The sequence below is a fragment of the Pinus tabuliformis genome, chromosome 5_1 (assembly GCF_031772625.1).
Source record: "Pinus tabuliformis cultivar Carrire ecotype Pingquan chromosome 5_1, CPIR1, whole genome shotgun sequence".
In the NCBI taxonomy this organism is placed as follows: Eukaryota; Viridiplantae; Streptophyta; class Pinopsida; order Pinales; family Pinaceae; genus Pinus; species Pinus tabuliformis.
Window position 1 is genome coordinate 542,102,384 of NC_142305.1, and position 17,535 is coordinate 542,119,918.

Here is a 17,535-nt window from a genome sequence, read left to right on the forward strand (position 1 = left end):
TTTTCTAGCTTGATTTCTAAGTTTAGTTTCTCAAGTTGTATGCTAACATATTGATGGTCTCCTTATCATAAGTTGTTCATCTTTAAGAGATCAGAATACTAATAAATCACAGCTTGCTTTGAGTAGTTTTTGACTTATATCACTAACTCTTTCTTCACTTGTTACACATTACAATGTATGTTGGAAGCAGAATGTTGGAGAAAGGCAAAGTGGTGTTATAATTTGTCATCTTAGAGCTTGATTACTTTTTAGACTTATATCTAACTACTTCTTAATCGTGTTTCACATAGTACTATATGTTGGAAGCAGAGTGTTAGGAAGAGATGAACATTATAATTGGTCTTTAAAGTGGTTTTTCTTACCTTTTTATTGCAGCAGCATGAGTAGTGACTAGTGCCATTAGAAAGTGGTTTTTATGCTTTGCTTTCAGTTTCATTTCAAGTTATTTCTTTCAAGCTCTTTCTTTGCAAGTTTAGAAGGTAGTTAGAAACCACCAGTTACACACACTCATTCATTTAGAAACCACCATGCACACACAAATCACTCATTTGTTTGTAAAACCATTACTATAAACGAAATAAACTATAAAACAACGAAGTAAGAAAAAGGTTCACTAAGCACATATAGTGCACCACACTTCATCAGTTTACGATACCCGGATTGATAATTTATGTAGAGCAATTTAAGACGTTAAATTGACTAGACATTTTGGCGCCGTTGCCGGGGAAGTGTAATTAGGAGACCTTATTTCTTACATCTGAAAAAAAAAAGGTTAATAATTCTTGAGTATGCTCTCCTCTTGCACTTTGTGTGATCTAGAGGATCAGAAAAATGATTGTTAAGTAAAAAAAAAAAGAAAAATAATAATTCTTGAGTATGCTCTCCTCTTGCACTTTGTGTGATCTGGAGGATCAGAAAAAGAATTGTTAAAAAAAATAAAAAAAATAAAGGAGACAAAATAAACTTAAACATTTCAATTGATTCAATAAAAAAAAAAAAAAAAATGATGATGAAAAAATGAAACTCAAGTGCTTTGATAGGTTCAAATTGTCCAAAATTGTCTGGTTATGCTTTGTAGTGGTCTTCAAAACATTGTATCCTGTTTTAATAAGGTTTTGCAACTTAGCTGCGGAAACTTCCTGATTCCGCAGCTAGCTGACAATTCCGCAGCTGTTTCAAGGTTTAGCAGGTTACAGGCATCCAATGAAAAAACCGACCACATGGGCATCTCCAGAATTGTCCCGACATGGATCCTATCCTAGTCACCCAGCTCAGATCGATGAAAAACTAGCCTAGGACCTCAGTCAAAGTCTTGTTTTTAACATGTTTTTCTTGAAGTATTTGCTGCCTGAAATTGAAAATCATTAATCCTTTTTATAAAATTTTACAATTTCAGAGAAGAAAAAAAAAGAGAAAAGCAATCTATGGCTGTCTCCATTCCTAGCTTTCATTGTGGCTTCAATAGAAAAAAATCTGCCTCCTTGATCAAGCTTTGGCCTGAAATAAACATGCAACATAAAAAATGCATTGTATATATGAGAGAAAAAGAGGACCGAATTGTGCATTTTTGGAGGTTGGTTCCTGTAGGAGGCATTCATCATTTAGTGGCATATTTTTGAGTTGATTTCACCCTTGGATAGCTACATTATCAGTCAGAAACAGAGAGTTGCTTACATCCCTGTGCTTGTCCTTCAGCCATGGCCAATTTTCTAGCTCGGAGTAGCTTTGATGTTCTGAACCTCTTCATGAAAATAGAATTCCAATAATGGAACAAGCTCATCAAAATTCATATGTTGTGAGACCACTTCATATGGTTTAATAAACTCTGTTTGTTGGACTAGTAAGGCAACTGCCCTTTTTGGATCTAAAGTCATGAGTGCCAACGCCTTATCTTGCAAAGCATCATGTAGATTATGCTCCTCAATAAAATTCAAATATGCCAGGTTTTCTCAGATCTGCATATATTGCAAAAGCTTTCTCGTATTGTTTATCAATGACATACAAGTCAGCTAGGGCCTTTTCCAAAGTTGGAGTCATGAAACTCATGTTTAGCTGATTATCGGATTTGCAGAAAACATGTGTGCAAACAGTACGGATTGTGAAAGTACAGAGATGCAGGGGGTTGAATGATTTGAATGATTTGGATGTGTTGAACCTGTACACACCTACAAAACAATATATCAAACAAGAACAACGAATGCAGCAATAAAAACATCAACTCAGAAAGAATGCAGAACAGAGAACAGTAAAACTCAGAAAAAAAACATAAACACAGAAAAAACGTCAAACTTCAAACGTTCGATTTGCCCACATGGAGACGAATTTCAAAAAAATAAAATATGGGTTTTTTTTCCAGGTGGGTTAATTAGATAACCCAGAAACCGTTTGAGGAAATTCATGGCGGTCTGGGAGAAATTCTCGGTTCTTTGGAGCCTCTTGTTTTGCCGCCGCGTGAAAAAATTGAGTTATTAAATTGATAGTTTGATTAATGGATTAACTCCGCGTGTCTGAGGGAAGGAATTCTAATTGGGATCAATTACAATCTAGCATATAACACCAATTACACGCCTTCCCTCTTATTCAATTCAAACCTGTTTAAAGACGTGTTCCAATTGAACACGACTCTCTGCCATTAAATCTCATGAAGTCGTTGTCGGTTAGATGTTGGGAGAAAATCATGTTTGAAGGATCCCTTGCTTAAGGATAATACCTTGCAGGCCTTGACATCTCTGCGCTTGGCTCTTAAACATGTTGTGGAGACCCTCAAGTTTGGCCACGAGAGCAGCAAGCTGTTCATAGCAAGCCGCAAGCAAATTTCACAATGTAACTCCTCAGTTGGAGCAGGCTTTAAGTGAATTGGCTTATGTAGAACTTGAATTGTCAAATGAAGTTCGAGAACAGGTTGAACTTGTACATATCATCATTTGTAACCATCTTATAGCCACTTCACATGATTTTTTTTTTTGGTTATGGCTCTGCTACATATGGGCAACCTGTTTAGGGCTATCCTACTAAATTAATCTTGCATTAATATTATTGACGAAAAGCCATGTCCATAATGCCTTCCTCTTCACCATGTGCTGCTGCTTTTGCTGTTACAAAATCTGTTGTTGCTGCCCTTGAGAGATATACTCTGTTGTTGCTGCCCTTGAGAGAGCAGAGAATGATGCAGTCATCTTCCCATACAAGAAATTCATGTCACAAAGAAAAAAAAAAAAACAACAAAACATTAAGATTTGGACTCCAAAAGATCAAAATAATTTTGTTATGGACTTTTTGTCATATGATCCCCTGATATGATCTGAGGTTTTTGTTGTAATTACTACACTCTGCACTTTCCGCAGCCAATACAGTGTTTCCGCAGCCAATACAACGTTTCCGCAGCCAATACAGCGTTTCCGCAGCCAATCCCAGATTCCGCAGCTGTTTTGTTAAACTCTAGGTTGCAGGTGTCATCAGGCAAAACAAGTCACATGGGTAGCTAGGGAAGAGTCAGTACATGGATGGTGTCCTATTCATTCGGTCAAATTTGATGAAAAAGACCCCGGTCAAAGGGAAGTCAAATTGGGTGTTATCACAAAGTCGCCACACTAAGTCGCTGCATGTCAAGAAAAAATAATAATTTTGAATCAATGAAATGAACAAGTTATTTTCTCACTTTTCTGAAGGTATTGATTAATTTTGGACTAATAATGAAAGATGAATGGCTAACTTTTTATTCAAGATTTTTAGCTACAGAGCTGTTCCCCAATTCCGCAGCCAGAAAAACCTCATTGTTCAAATCAGCCTATCTTTCTCATACAAGATCAGATTTTGATGATTTAAGTACCATTGGAAAGATCTCAACAAGATCTATACAATGAGAAATATATCATTAGAGTTTGAAATGGCAAATAATGAAATAAATTGCCGAAAAGAAGCAACATCAACTTGAGGCACTAATTCCAAAGCAGGTATAAATTCTTTTGATTTTTCCTTTGAGAACTTGTTTCATTAATACAAATTCTTAGTTTTGTGTGTAAATATCATAACTAGAGAGATTGGCCACCTCTCTCCTTTGATAATCTTACATTCCATTGCAGAAGAAGTATTAGTTTTTTTTTGCAGGTTCCAGGAGGAAGGACAAATGACTACAAGGGAATGGTGTCTCTCTAAGAGACCAATTTGTTTCATAAGAGGATGATCAGCAACAAAGAGGAAATATGTTGATGCAAAATCAGATCCAAACACTTGAAAAACTTTCAGATACTATTGTCTCCATCACATCCATCCATCACATCCATACTTCATAATAAACCATTCACCTCATTCCACTCCATATTTTCCATTTTCATTCACATACATTTTCCATCTCTTTTTGTCCATTCATAACCCACCAATAAAAGCAAGAGGCTCATTCACATGCTTATTGCCCATTGTCATTTCTGTTCTCCATTGCCATTTTCCATTTTCATTTTCCATTCCTTGTCATTTTCATTTCGCAAATAAGCCCTGCTTCAATGCAAATTATTGAGTCATAGTCCTTTGAGTCTAATTTCTTTGTAAAAACACCTTGAGGCTTGCATGCCTTAATGACAAGTCCTCATGCTGACAAACAATGGGAATACATTAATGTCGCTTGTTCGTTAGATCTTCTAGGTGACTCGACATCAGCAAATTCATTCGTACCTAGCAAGATGTGTTTGGGCATCTTGACTCTCATTGTCATCAATGGTGAGAGTGCTCGTGTTGACTAGTGGCATCCATTAATGGCCACTAAGCCAACAATTTCCTACTATGTTCGACATCAGAACATCTTTTCACATAGTAGGAATTGTGCCAATGAGTTTTGAAGACATGAAGACTATTATTTTCAGCATTTTGGAGCAGATTCAGCAAGTTTTAGTAGAAGCAATAAAAAGTCATCTTATCTCTCTATCCATGACTCCTCTTGATCAACCACTTGAAGAAGAAAATGATCAGAAGTTTTCAGCCACCACACATACAACTCATCCATTCCAAAGGGTAAGTGAAGGTACGGAATTTTCTAACTTTTAACCATAGAATTCCATAAAAAGCTAGAATGATAATTGTTGGAAAAACATTTCTCTTCCTCATTTCATAAAATTTCCAATACCATCAGTTGGGGGGGGGGAATACATTCATATTCATATCTTGCCATGTCCATATCATATTCAAGAGCTCACATACTTCCAACATATATTAAATATTACATTGCTATTATGAGCATACAATGGCTTTTGAAAAAGTGCTTAAAGGATAAATTGGATACAAACAAAATCATGGTTGTCACACAAGAACCAACCATCATGCAATCCAATAAAGATATACTTTGCAACAATAATCAAAATATCATTACGCAAAGTTCAAAGATCAAAATAGAAGGCAACAAAAGAAAAAAAATGGTTGTAACACAAGAACCAACCATGTTGCAATTCAAGTAAAACACTTTGCAGAAATATGAAGTTATCAAATGATATCATGCAAAGTTAAGCCAAAGCTCAAGGATCAAAAGAGTTAATGTAATATATATTGCATGAGGACATGCAATAGCTTCAGTTGGGGGGTATGTTGAGTCTTGAAAATGTCATTCATTTGCATTACACTTTCACTATTATGTCCATTATATCACTTCCATTTCACCTCCATTTCACTACTATGTCACCACATTCATCCCACTTTCATTATCATTGGGCCACCTTTATGTTTTTCCAATCTTTATTATTTCTAAGCCTTTTAAGTGAATTTGTGGTTAAACATTAGAAAATAATGTGCATATGCTTATACCTAACAAATGGGTTGAGTTTGTTGACATGTGTAGGTTGAAAAGAGACTTCTAGAAGACCCTTATGTGGCACTCTAAGGCCAAATTCGAATTTGGTTGGAAAGAATCATGGGATCATGAGGATATGTGTCACATCTCCTAATTGTATTGTAACTCTAAAAAGACATGTGTCTTATCAGTTCCTATTTTGATTAGGACTCTAGAGGTAGAGGGAGAGATTCATGGACTATCATTAATGAGATGGCTCTCATCTTTTTGTATAAATAGGAGATCTCTCTCCTTCATTTGCTAGTCTTTTCTTTAGTCTTTTCTTAGTCCTTTTAGCTTGTTAGTCCCATGGCTTTTGAAAGCTTTTGTACTTTGTACTTTTGAAGAAATTGAATAAAGCTTTGATGTTCTCAACATGGAAGGAGATGTGAAGTAGATGTCATGGAGCATATTAGGATGTAAGTAGAGTAGATTTCATTTTGTAAATATTGCTTTGTAGAATGTAAGGTAGATTAGATTTTCATTCATGCAATTTTAATTTATGCAAGTGTGTTTAATTTTGCTTTGATTTCATAGGTGGTAGGGGGCCCCTGCCTTGTACAGATGTCTTTGTTGTATTTTCTTTATCTCTAATGGTATTTTCAGTTGTCATATTCATAAGTTGTTGCCTTTATTTTATTTTTCTAGCTTGATTTCTAAGTTTAGTTTCTCAAGTTGTATGCGAACATATTGATGGTCTCCTTATCATAAGTTGTTCATCTTTAAGAGATCAGAATACTAATAAATCACAGCTTGCTTTGAGTAGTTTTTGACTTATATCACTAACTCTTTCTTCACTTGTTACACATTACAATGTATGTTGGAAGCAGAATGTTGGAGAAAGGCAAAGTGGTGTTATAATTTGTCATCTTAGAGCTTGATTACTTTTTAGACTTATATCTAACTACTTCTTAATCGTGTTTCACATAGTAATATATGTTGGAAGCAGAGTGTTAGGAAGAGATGAACATTATAATTGGTCTTTAAAGTGGTTTTTCTTACCTTTTTATTGCAGCAACATGAGTAGTGACTAGTGCCATTAGAAAGTGGTTTTTATGCTTTGCTTTCAGTTTCATTTCAAGTTATTTCTTTCAAGCTCTTTCTTTGCAAGTTTAGAAGGTAGTTAGAAACCACCAGTTACACACACTCACTCATTTAGAAACCATCATGCACACACAAATCACTCATTTGTTTATAAAACCATTACTATAAACAAAATAAACTATAAAACAACGAAGTAAGAAAAAGGTTAACTAAGCACATATAGTGCACCACACTTTATCAGTTTACGATACCCGGATTGATAATTTATGTAGAGCAATTTAAGACGTTAAATTGACTAGACAGGGACCTCAAGTTATCTAGCATTACTATCCTCTGCCGAACCTCAGAATGTAAATGAAACCTGTAAAGATGAATGTTGGGTCAAGGCCATGGATGAATAACTGGACCAAATTGAAAAGAATGATACTTGGGAATTAGTTCCTAGGCCTCATGATAAAAATGTTATAGGAACAAAATGGATATTTAAGAATAAGCTAAATGAAAATGGAGAAGTTATTAGAAATAAGGCAAGACTTGTTTGTAAAGGGTATGCTCAACAAGAAGGTATAGATTTTGAAGAAACTTTTGCACCTGTTGCCAGACTTGAAGCCATAAGGATGTTTCTTGCTCTATCTAGTTTTTGAAATTTCAAAGTATATCAAATGGATGTAAAATCAGCCATTCTTAATGGATATTTAGAAGAAGAATTTTATATTGAACAATTAGAAGGATTCATTCTTGGAAATGATGCAAAACTTGTATGCAAGCTCAAAAAGGCTCTTTATGGTCTAAAACAGGCTCCAAGGCTTGGTATTACCACCTTGACAAATATCTACAACAATAAGGTTTCACAAAAGGTTCTACAAATAGTAATTTATACAAAAATATTGAAAATAATAAACTGATAATTATTGTTGTTTATGTTGATGATATCATCTTTGGTAGCAATGAAGAATCCATGAGTCAGAATTTTGCTTCAGTAATGCAGCAAGAATTTGAAATGTCCTTACTTGGTGAACTTACTTATTTTCTTGGTCTATAAGTACAACAAACAAAAGATGGTATCTTTCTTTCACAAACCAAATATCTCAAGAAGATCTTGAAGAAGTACAAAATGGAAGATTCTAAACTAGTATGTACTCCAATGGTAACAGGATGCAGTCTCAGTTCTAACGATGAATCACCAATAGTAAACCAACCAACTTACAGATCTATGATTGGAAGTTTTCTTTATCTAACAGGTACCAGACCTGATATCATGCATGTAGTAGGAATTGTTGGAAGGTTCCAAGCAAATCCAAAGGAATCACATCTCTAGGCAGTCAAAAGAATTTTCAAATATCTTCAAGGAACTCAGGACTTTTGACTATGGTATTATAAAGATACAGACCTTACTCTTCATGCATATATAGATTGAGATTGGGCAGGAAATGTTGATGATTGAAAGAGTACTAGTGGAGGAGAATTCTATATGGGTTCACGGTTGGTGTCTTGGTTTAGCAAGAAACAAAGTTCGATTGCCTTATCTACAACTGAAGCAGAATATGTGGTTGCTGCATCTTGCTACACACAACTACTTTGGATGATGGAAACATTGCAAGACATTTAGATCACATGTACTCCACCCATCTCCATTCCATGTGATAATACAAGTGCCATCAGTATTTCGAAAAATCCTATCATGCACTCCAAGACCAAGCACATACCCATTAAGTGCCATTTTCTACGAGAACAAGTGCTTGAATAAAAGGTCAAATTGGAGTATGTTCCCTCCAAAGAACAGGTTGCTGATATAATCACTAAACCACTTCCCAAAGAAACATTTGAATATCTCAGACAAAAGTGGGGAGTAGTTTTTGCATCATCCTGCTGTTAAATCCAGTTTTTATAGGAAGGTTATTATACGTTGGTTTCATGAAGTATAGTCGCATATACACATGGGTTTTTGTGGCTGAAGAATCACATATGCTTTTCTGACAGAAAAATAGTGGGTCAGACTCTGATATGGGTGCTCTATCTGATATTGATGATTACAGTCTAACGATGCTTTGTTCATTGATTTTTATCTGACTGACAAAGATGCCTTGACTTGTTGACAATGCACAGGTAGCACAAGTTCAGGGGGAGCATTAGCCTTCATTGTTGGCATCATGGTTGTTGAGTTCAACTATGGCTTCAGATACTTATATCATTTGTTGCATAAGTCATGTAAATATCTAGGGTGTCGTATGAATTATTCTGTCATGGTCTATGTTTGAATGAGTCCTATTGGACATATGATGTAATATGTATCCCCACTTTTCATGGGATGGATGATGTAATAATTGTTGTATTTCTGTCATGTATAAACAATTGGTATATCCCCACTTTGTTGGGTGGATGAGTCAAATATGGTGTATCCCCACTTGATTGGGTGATTGATGTATGTATGAGTCATTGGTCATAGGGAGGTCATACTCACTTGGTTAAGTTATAGAGTCATGTTATGCTTTTGAAACATTTCTCTGTAGACTCGGCATGTACTCAGGGGGAGCATGGAAAGCATAATGTATATCAAAGGGGGGGGGACAACTTAATCTTCCCTTTGCCCTTGATGTCAAAGGGGAGAGTATTTTGGTGTTGCTTGTTATCTATAACAGTTTCTACAGCTTCCAATAATCAACACCAGCACGATTTCCATCAAGTCCGAAGGGGGAGATTGTTAGCATCATGATACAAGTGTTGTCCTTGATGGCAACTAACTCACAGGTCAGTTCAGTTTTGATGAACAGCAATCCATAGGGTAACAGTCTATTCAGATGTAACAGGAAGATGGAACTACAGTCTACTAATCAGAATGAAGAAGTTGAAGGTAAAGGATGGTGAAAAGCAGTTTAAGATGTATACGTAGATCCACTTAGTTAAAACAGCATGTAGTTTAAGATGTATACGCATGTACACTTAGTCAAAACAACGTGTAGTTTAAGATGTATATGCAGGTCCACTTAGTCAAAACAACGTATAAATGCTCGTTCATAGAACAAAAAGAGCATATACGTATACACACACTTTCACAAGAAGAAAAGCGCATATATGTTGGAAAATCAAGGAAATTCAAGAGGAGACAATACCAGGGGTCAATACCATGGTATTAGCCCACAATATTGAGTGGAGTAACGACTATTTGATCCCATCCAAGAATACCATGAGTCCTAAGAGGTTTTGGTGCAAGGTATTAAGATAGGCCTAAAATTATATAAGGAGGAGAAGGCCATAAGGCCAGAGTGTGCAAGTGAAAGGGTTTCTAAGGAATACTTCTATCTGAAGTATATTTTATGTTGTCGGGGCTATGTTTGTGATTTGATCTGAAATATTTTTTGCACCTTGAATTCAATGTTGGATCAGGATCATGAGACCTGAAATGACTTATCATTGAATGATCTGATAATGGTTGGGCTAGATCTGATTATGTATACATGTTCTATTATTTAAATATCATGATATGGGTTTGTCTGAAGTCTGGAATAACAACAAAGTTATAAGTAAGTATTTGCATATATACACACTGGTTCGTCTCGATAAAAGCGCGTGTACACATAGGTTCTACTCTTCCAAGTAGCGTATACAAAAGAAAATCCTATTCTTCAGATCTAACTGATCTATCTGATCATTTCTGTTGTTTTACTACTGTCTGTCAATGAATTCTTCTTAGATCTGAATGTAAAACTGAATGCATAAGGATTTTGGTATCTAATTGATTAATTATATAAGTGAGAAGGGTGATCTCTGCTACTGCCCATGTAAAGCTCTGTAAATTGACAGTAGATGTTTAGTATATTGTTGGTTGATACAAACTTGAATCAGAAGTTTTATGTTTCAGTAATTTTGAAGGTATACGCAGGTTTGATTAAAGGAAGTAGCGTATACACGCAGGTTCAGTAAAGTAGCATATACATTCTGATGCATTATTTTTGAGGTTGCATATGGTTCCAAATGATAATGCAGGTTTCTGGGTTTAGCACAGTGTTCTAGTGACAGTAATCTGACTGTTCATATTGACTGATTATTGGTTGATGTAGTTTGCAAGTTTTGATGGGTCCAGTATGAAAATTTGATGAAACGAGGCCTTCATGTGTATTGTTATGTGCTAGGAGCATCCAGTCTGAAAATTTATGAAACGTGGTCCCTGGAGGAAGAGAGAAGGTTGTAGCCTTCTGTAGGCTAGCGCCTACATACTAGTAAACACATTGGCTAGTACAAGAGCTAAGGGGTTGTAGCTCCCTTCCAGTAGAAGCTGGAAAATGAGAGAAGATTGTAGCCTTCTGCAGGTGGGTTCCTGCATACTGGTATGAGTATGCACCGATACAATATTTTAAACAAATTTTCTTATTATTAAAAGAAGACAGAGATGACAACATCAGGTGGTTTTCACCCACATTGGGTTTACACCTTAAGTATTGGTGTTCATGTGTGTTTCTTATGTGTGATGGTTTATTCTGTTTTTACTGCACTGTTTAATAGGTTACTGATGCACTGGTTAAAGATCAACACATGATAAATTGACTAAATCACAAGTTCTATGGGTATACGCTGGTTTCTCTAATCACAATAGCGTGTACACGCTAGTTCACTTCACAGAAGTAGCATATATAAATCTGTTTGGGAAATGAAAATTATTCATCTGATAATACTGATTCACCCCCTCTCTCAGTATTATTTCCAACACTTTGGTCTTTATCAGGGAGATAGTGAGGTTGCATGGTATTCTTAGGAAGATTGTGTCAAACAAATATGCCAAATTAACTTCCATTTTTTGGAAAGAGTTGTTTGCATGTTTAGGGATAGAGCTGGCCTTTAGTACAGCTATCATCTGCAAACATATGGACAAATAGAGAGGGTCAACAGGATTCTGGAGGACATGTGGAGGATGTATGTTATGCATCAGCAGTGAAAGTGGGAAGAGTATCTTCCACTGCTTGAGTTTTCTTACAACAATGGGTATCAAGAGTCATTGAGGATGAGTTTGTTTTAGGCACTTTATTGGTGGAGTTGTAATATTCCTATAAGTTAGAGTGATGAAGTGAACAAGGTGTTTATTGGACCAGATATGTTGGCAGAGATGGAACATGAATTGCAGTTATCAAGAAGAGTTTAAAGGTAGCGCAGGATAGGCATAAGAGTTATGCATATCAGCACAAGGAATTTAAGGATTTTTGGTTTGGGGAACATGCATAGTTGTCCATCAAGCCCAATAATAGATCCTTGAGGATTGGATCATGTTCCAAGCTAGCACCTCGATATTAGAGGCCTTTCAAGATCCTTGAGAGGACTGGACCAGTGGCCTATTGACTTGCCCTGCCTCTAATAGTGAAATTCCATGATGTTTTCCATGTGTCATTTCTTAAGAAGTATGTGAAATATGTTAATCATGTGATTGACTGAATTGTATTGCAAGTGGAACTAGAAAGAGAAGTTCAGTTGGAACCTCAGTGCATTTTGTGGTGAAAGATTCTCATGCTCTGGAATCAAGCAATCAAGCAAGTTAAAGTGCAGTGGACGTAGTTTGGGCCCGATGAAGCTACATGGGGGATGGCTAATTAGATGTGGGATATGTATTCTTCATTGTTTTCGAGTTGAGGCAAAGGAGTTTTGGTATATGTATATATTTTGTTTTTTGTTGTAAATACCGCAATGAGATATGTTATAAAGATCCAATACGTTGTATGGTTGTCATGTTGTCATGTTCGTTACGTTGGTTTTCCTTTTCAACGGGTTGTTGATTGTAAATATTGCATCGATCTAAGTTATAATGCTCCATGGGCAGTATGTTTTGATTTTCAATGATCTTGCTGGTCATAAGTGTCACAAAACACTAAGGACGGTGTTCCCCTAAGAGGAAGGGCTCTATAATAGCCCTGGGATAAAAGTTCATGTAATAAAGTTAATAAAGGAAAAAATAATACCAAGGTAACGGGACATTTATTCCAAGATGAATGTTGGGAAAAAACATAGTGATGGAGATTAATTGTGATGAATTAATGGTTATGGAAATTGGCAAAGGCAAAGTGGTAATAATTGGCAGTTTATTTATGAAATAAAATACAATAGGATAAAAGGGAGATGAAAGGTCATAGAATTGCATGTGAAGAAAATTGAAGGAAAATAGAGGAAAACAAAGAAAATAGATTCCCCAATGATAAAAGGGCTTCTAAGGATCAGTCCATAACCTTTTTCAGTTCAGTTTTGGAATCTCTCTCTATTATCTCATTCTCTCATACTCTTACACACTTAAAGTTTTCTTGGAGCATGCTTGAAACACTCTAGCATACTTTGGATTTGGAAAGAGATGGCAAGGAAAATATGGAAAGCACAAGGGGATAGCAGGATCAACATCTACAGCAGGATTTCCTTGCAAGTATCGAGTTGAATGAATGATTTCCTTGTTAGTTTTTGCATGCATGTTGTATGCATGTGGTTTTTTGTTATGATCTGTCATTAGCCTAGAGGATTGCTTGGATTGACAATGGGTTTTAGATTTTCCTTGCCATTTCCTGTATATCCATGGTGTTTTTGGTTTTTTCATATGTTTTTTTTTTTATTGGTGCTCATAATTCCTTATGGATGTGGGTTGGAACAAATTCTCTAGAGCCCTGGAACAACTTGGGTTGAGTTACTAGTACGAGAGCCTAGGTTCGACAAAATCTCTGGAGCCCTTGGTGGGTTGAGTTACTAGTCTTAGAGCCAAGTTGGCAAAATGTTATGGAGCCCTAGAAGGTTCTAGGACCTTGAACAGTTGGGTTGAGATTGATTTGGTTGGTGTTAGTGATGTCCAACTGTGAGGTGGAATCACTGGTTGAGGGTTGATGTGGTTTGGTTGTAATCCTTGGTTTGGTTTTTCTTGGTTTATCCCATGAGATCCCACATTCAAGCTTGGAATATGGCATGGGGGTGACTGGCCGAAAGAAATATTTGGTTCAGTTTAATCTATGGATGGATGGTACGTGGAAGTCCCTAACTTGGTTGGCTTTTTCGTATGTTAATAAGAGATATTTTCCTATTTTATTTTATGAGTACTTATACTTAATATTATGTGTCTTTGATGGTTGTTCTATCATGGTTTATATGTTGTTCATTTGTTGGTTATATTTTGGTTATATGATGTATATTGTCTATGACTCTTGATATATTTTGATTGGTTGATGAATGGTTAATGAATTCATGAACTAAAAAATATTATTACAATGATTGTGAGAGGGCATTAGACGTTCTTATTGATTCTCATATAAGTTTCAAACCCCTATGTTGAGATATGCATTCATGACTTGTAGATTACATGTTCACCATGTGTTTGAAGAAATGTTTGTCATGGTTAGGCCTGGATAGTTCAATTATTTTATTAATTTTTGTATGAATGGATTTTTCTTGATGTCAATTATAATTCTGGAAAGTCTCATTGAGTTCTGGGCAATGGTCTGGAGGTTGACCTAGAATTTAGGCCCATAATCCAGGAACACATGGTATGAACTAGAGAAATCAGGTTGCAACCGCATGGATGCAGTGTTGTGCATGCGATTGGAGGCTCCCAACCACATGGATGCCTTGTTGTGGGTACAGTTGAGGGCCTAGGGCTGAGAAATAGAGGTCTAGCTCAAGGTTTGGCCACCTAGGGTGGTTGTTCAGCATCTGAGTGACCTGTAGCTCTTGTAGGATGTGTTGAGTTGTTCGTTTGTCATCATTAGTCAGCCCCACTTCCTTAATTGGATCTAGGAGTTCATGTCAGGTCATAGTATCTTTTCATCTCATGTTTACCCCAACAGTCTAGTGAAATTGGGTAAGCATGGGAAGGGTGGTTACTGAGGACTTGTTTCTTGGTCATGCATAAACTTTAGGGAAGCCTCCCTAAAGTTTCAACCAACAATGTTAATCCTCATTATCATAATAAGCTAGCAATGTGGACATGCCTACAAAAAAGAGGAAATTTATATTTTAAATGAGAGATGGTTTTGTTTTCAGGAAAGGAATATACATTTATTCATTACAACAAGTGATTTTTTTCTATCATGATTTAAGAATGCTTATATTTCAGGCTACAAGTAGGAACACATTCAAATTTTAATTAAATGTTAAAAGGCTATTTAACATTTGATTTTCATTAGCCTATGTGAACAAGGATATGGTTTATGTTGTTAATATCCAAGGCAACATGATCGTGCTTCTAACTCTCCTTGCTTAGTTTTATATTCTTGAGATCACATCCAATGCATACATGCCAGCTTTCCTTGTATAGATTTATGGAGGTTTAACCAACTACTCATGATTATAATTAAGAGATCGGAGCTAAGGTTGCCTGACTTAGTTATATACTCTTAAACAATGGGGCTTATGTATTCTCCATGTTATAAGAAAATAAGAAAATAAAAGAATACAACCAATTGCCTAAAGGAAATAACAAACACATATCTTTTTTGTTATCACCTTGTGACATAATACTCTCATCAAATACTCAATTTGTGATCACAAATAGAGTGTTATCATCAAGAATTTTTCATTTTTCGATGGCCATCTAGAAAGGATAGCTGATGGCTATAGCAATTCCATTCCATTTTGTTGAAGAAGAAGGTTACTACAGTGAAACAAAGCACCTAAGACAATGTTTCTATTGTTGTAACACAAAAGTGACTAGGCCAAAAAACTTTCAATTCAATATTATTTACTAATGTTCTTCCTACTTGGGGTTCCTTAATGTCCATGAAACTTGGTAAAATCATGCATGAATAATAAGAGGAATATTTGAGTTGGTTGTTAGTGCAAGGAATTCACTTTTGGATAAATATGGAAAAATAGATGTATGAAGAATGCACGTAAGGATTCTGACAAAATATCATGTAATGCAATGCTTGCAGGGTATGTCTGATTGTGGATTACAATATTTCTCTAGAATAGATTTGTCAAATTCATAATGAATATATGAAACCCAATTCAATAATTGTGGTAAGTGTTCTCTTGGTGTGTTACTTAGCATTGTTTCAACAAGAATGGAGATGGCATATAACATATTTATGCAGTAGTAGAAGAGGAGATTCAACATTGTTAAAAAACACAAGGTGCCCTTGTTATTTTTTAGACCAAAAATGACACAAGCTTCTAGTTCATGAAAACTCATGTCTCAATATGTCCCTATTTATCATGATGACCAAGAATAGGGGTAAGAAGGACTGCATTGATAAACTAATGAAATTACAGGTATCATAGGTGCCCCCAAGAAGCACATTGATGCTTGAGTTAGAGCCAGGTGCTACTCACAACCTTCTTAGGTAACTTTGGTTCTATTACCTCTACTTTCACCTTTCCCTTTGGGTCATTATTCTTTCCTTATCTACAACAAAGGATGGAAGGAAATCACAGTATAGGGAATAGTTTCTATATATCTTGAGGAAATATTATTATGTTCTTCTCATGCACATTAACAAGGATATAAGGTGTTATTTCTTACGAATTTTTTTTATTTGTGTTGATCTTTTTGAGGCTGCAAATGTGTGGAAATATATCCAAACTAAAGTCAATACATTGCACAGAAGACAGGAGGTTAAATTGAAATCTACAACAAAATGTTGGAGAAGCCTGAAAACATTTGAATTTTGAAGATATAAATGAGTGAATTATGGATAGTGAAAGCTGAAATATTAGATGACGCATATCACACCTATATTTCTAGCTACACAAGAGATAGGATACTCAACCAAGGGATATGAAATTTGATAATAGTGAAATAATGGAAAAATACATGCACTAAATAAAGGATAATCCTAGTAGGTATATAATAGACAAGGGGAATAGAAAAACTTAGAGGAAACATGTCCCACCTAATAATTTTTCATTTTATTTGTGACAGGATGAACAATATCCATTTGATGGGATGTGTTAAATTGGACACTTCCTTTATGAGTGACAATGACAGGACACTAAAAATTGGAAGGAACACTTGAATGTAGAGGATTTTTTAGAGAACAAAAATTTGATGACTCGATGACATGTCAACATTACGAATTAGGGGAATTTTGAGGTCTAAAATGGGCCTCCTAAGGAAATTATAAAATAATAGTGGAAATAATAAAATAAGATTAGATTACATCATCAAATTTTAGAGGGAAAAAAGAAAAAAACTACTTTTTCAACTCGTATTTTCAACTTATCTCCCTATGGGTTTACTCAAATTTCGAGTGGGAACACTCGTTGGATGCATAATTTGATTCCTCATTCAAGTAGTACCTATGTTGCATACTTTCGGTGGATCCTGCTACACAAAAAATGTAAAATACATGAAAAACATAATTGCAATAACGGATTTTCATGTATTTCTCATTTTTCATGTAGAAGGGACCATCAGAAGTATGCAACATGGATACTCTTTGGATGAGGAATTAAAGTTTTCATCCAATGAGTACTCTCTCTTGAAATTTGAGTAAAATAGTAGGGAGATAAGTTGAAAATATGAGTTGAAAAAGTAGTTTTATTATTTTTTAATCTTTTTACTTTTTTCACTCCAAAAATGGTGAATCAGACCCCATGGTTGAATCATATTGAATCCTATTGGTTCTTATAAAGTTTATTTTGGTTGTACATTTTTCTTAGGAGGCCCATTTTAGACCTCAAAAATCCTCTAAAGAAGCAATAAAAAGTTAATCAAGACATAGTTAAAA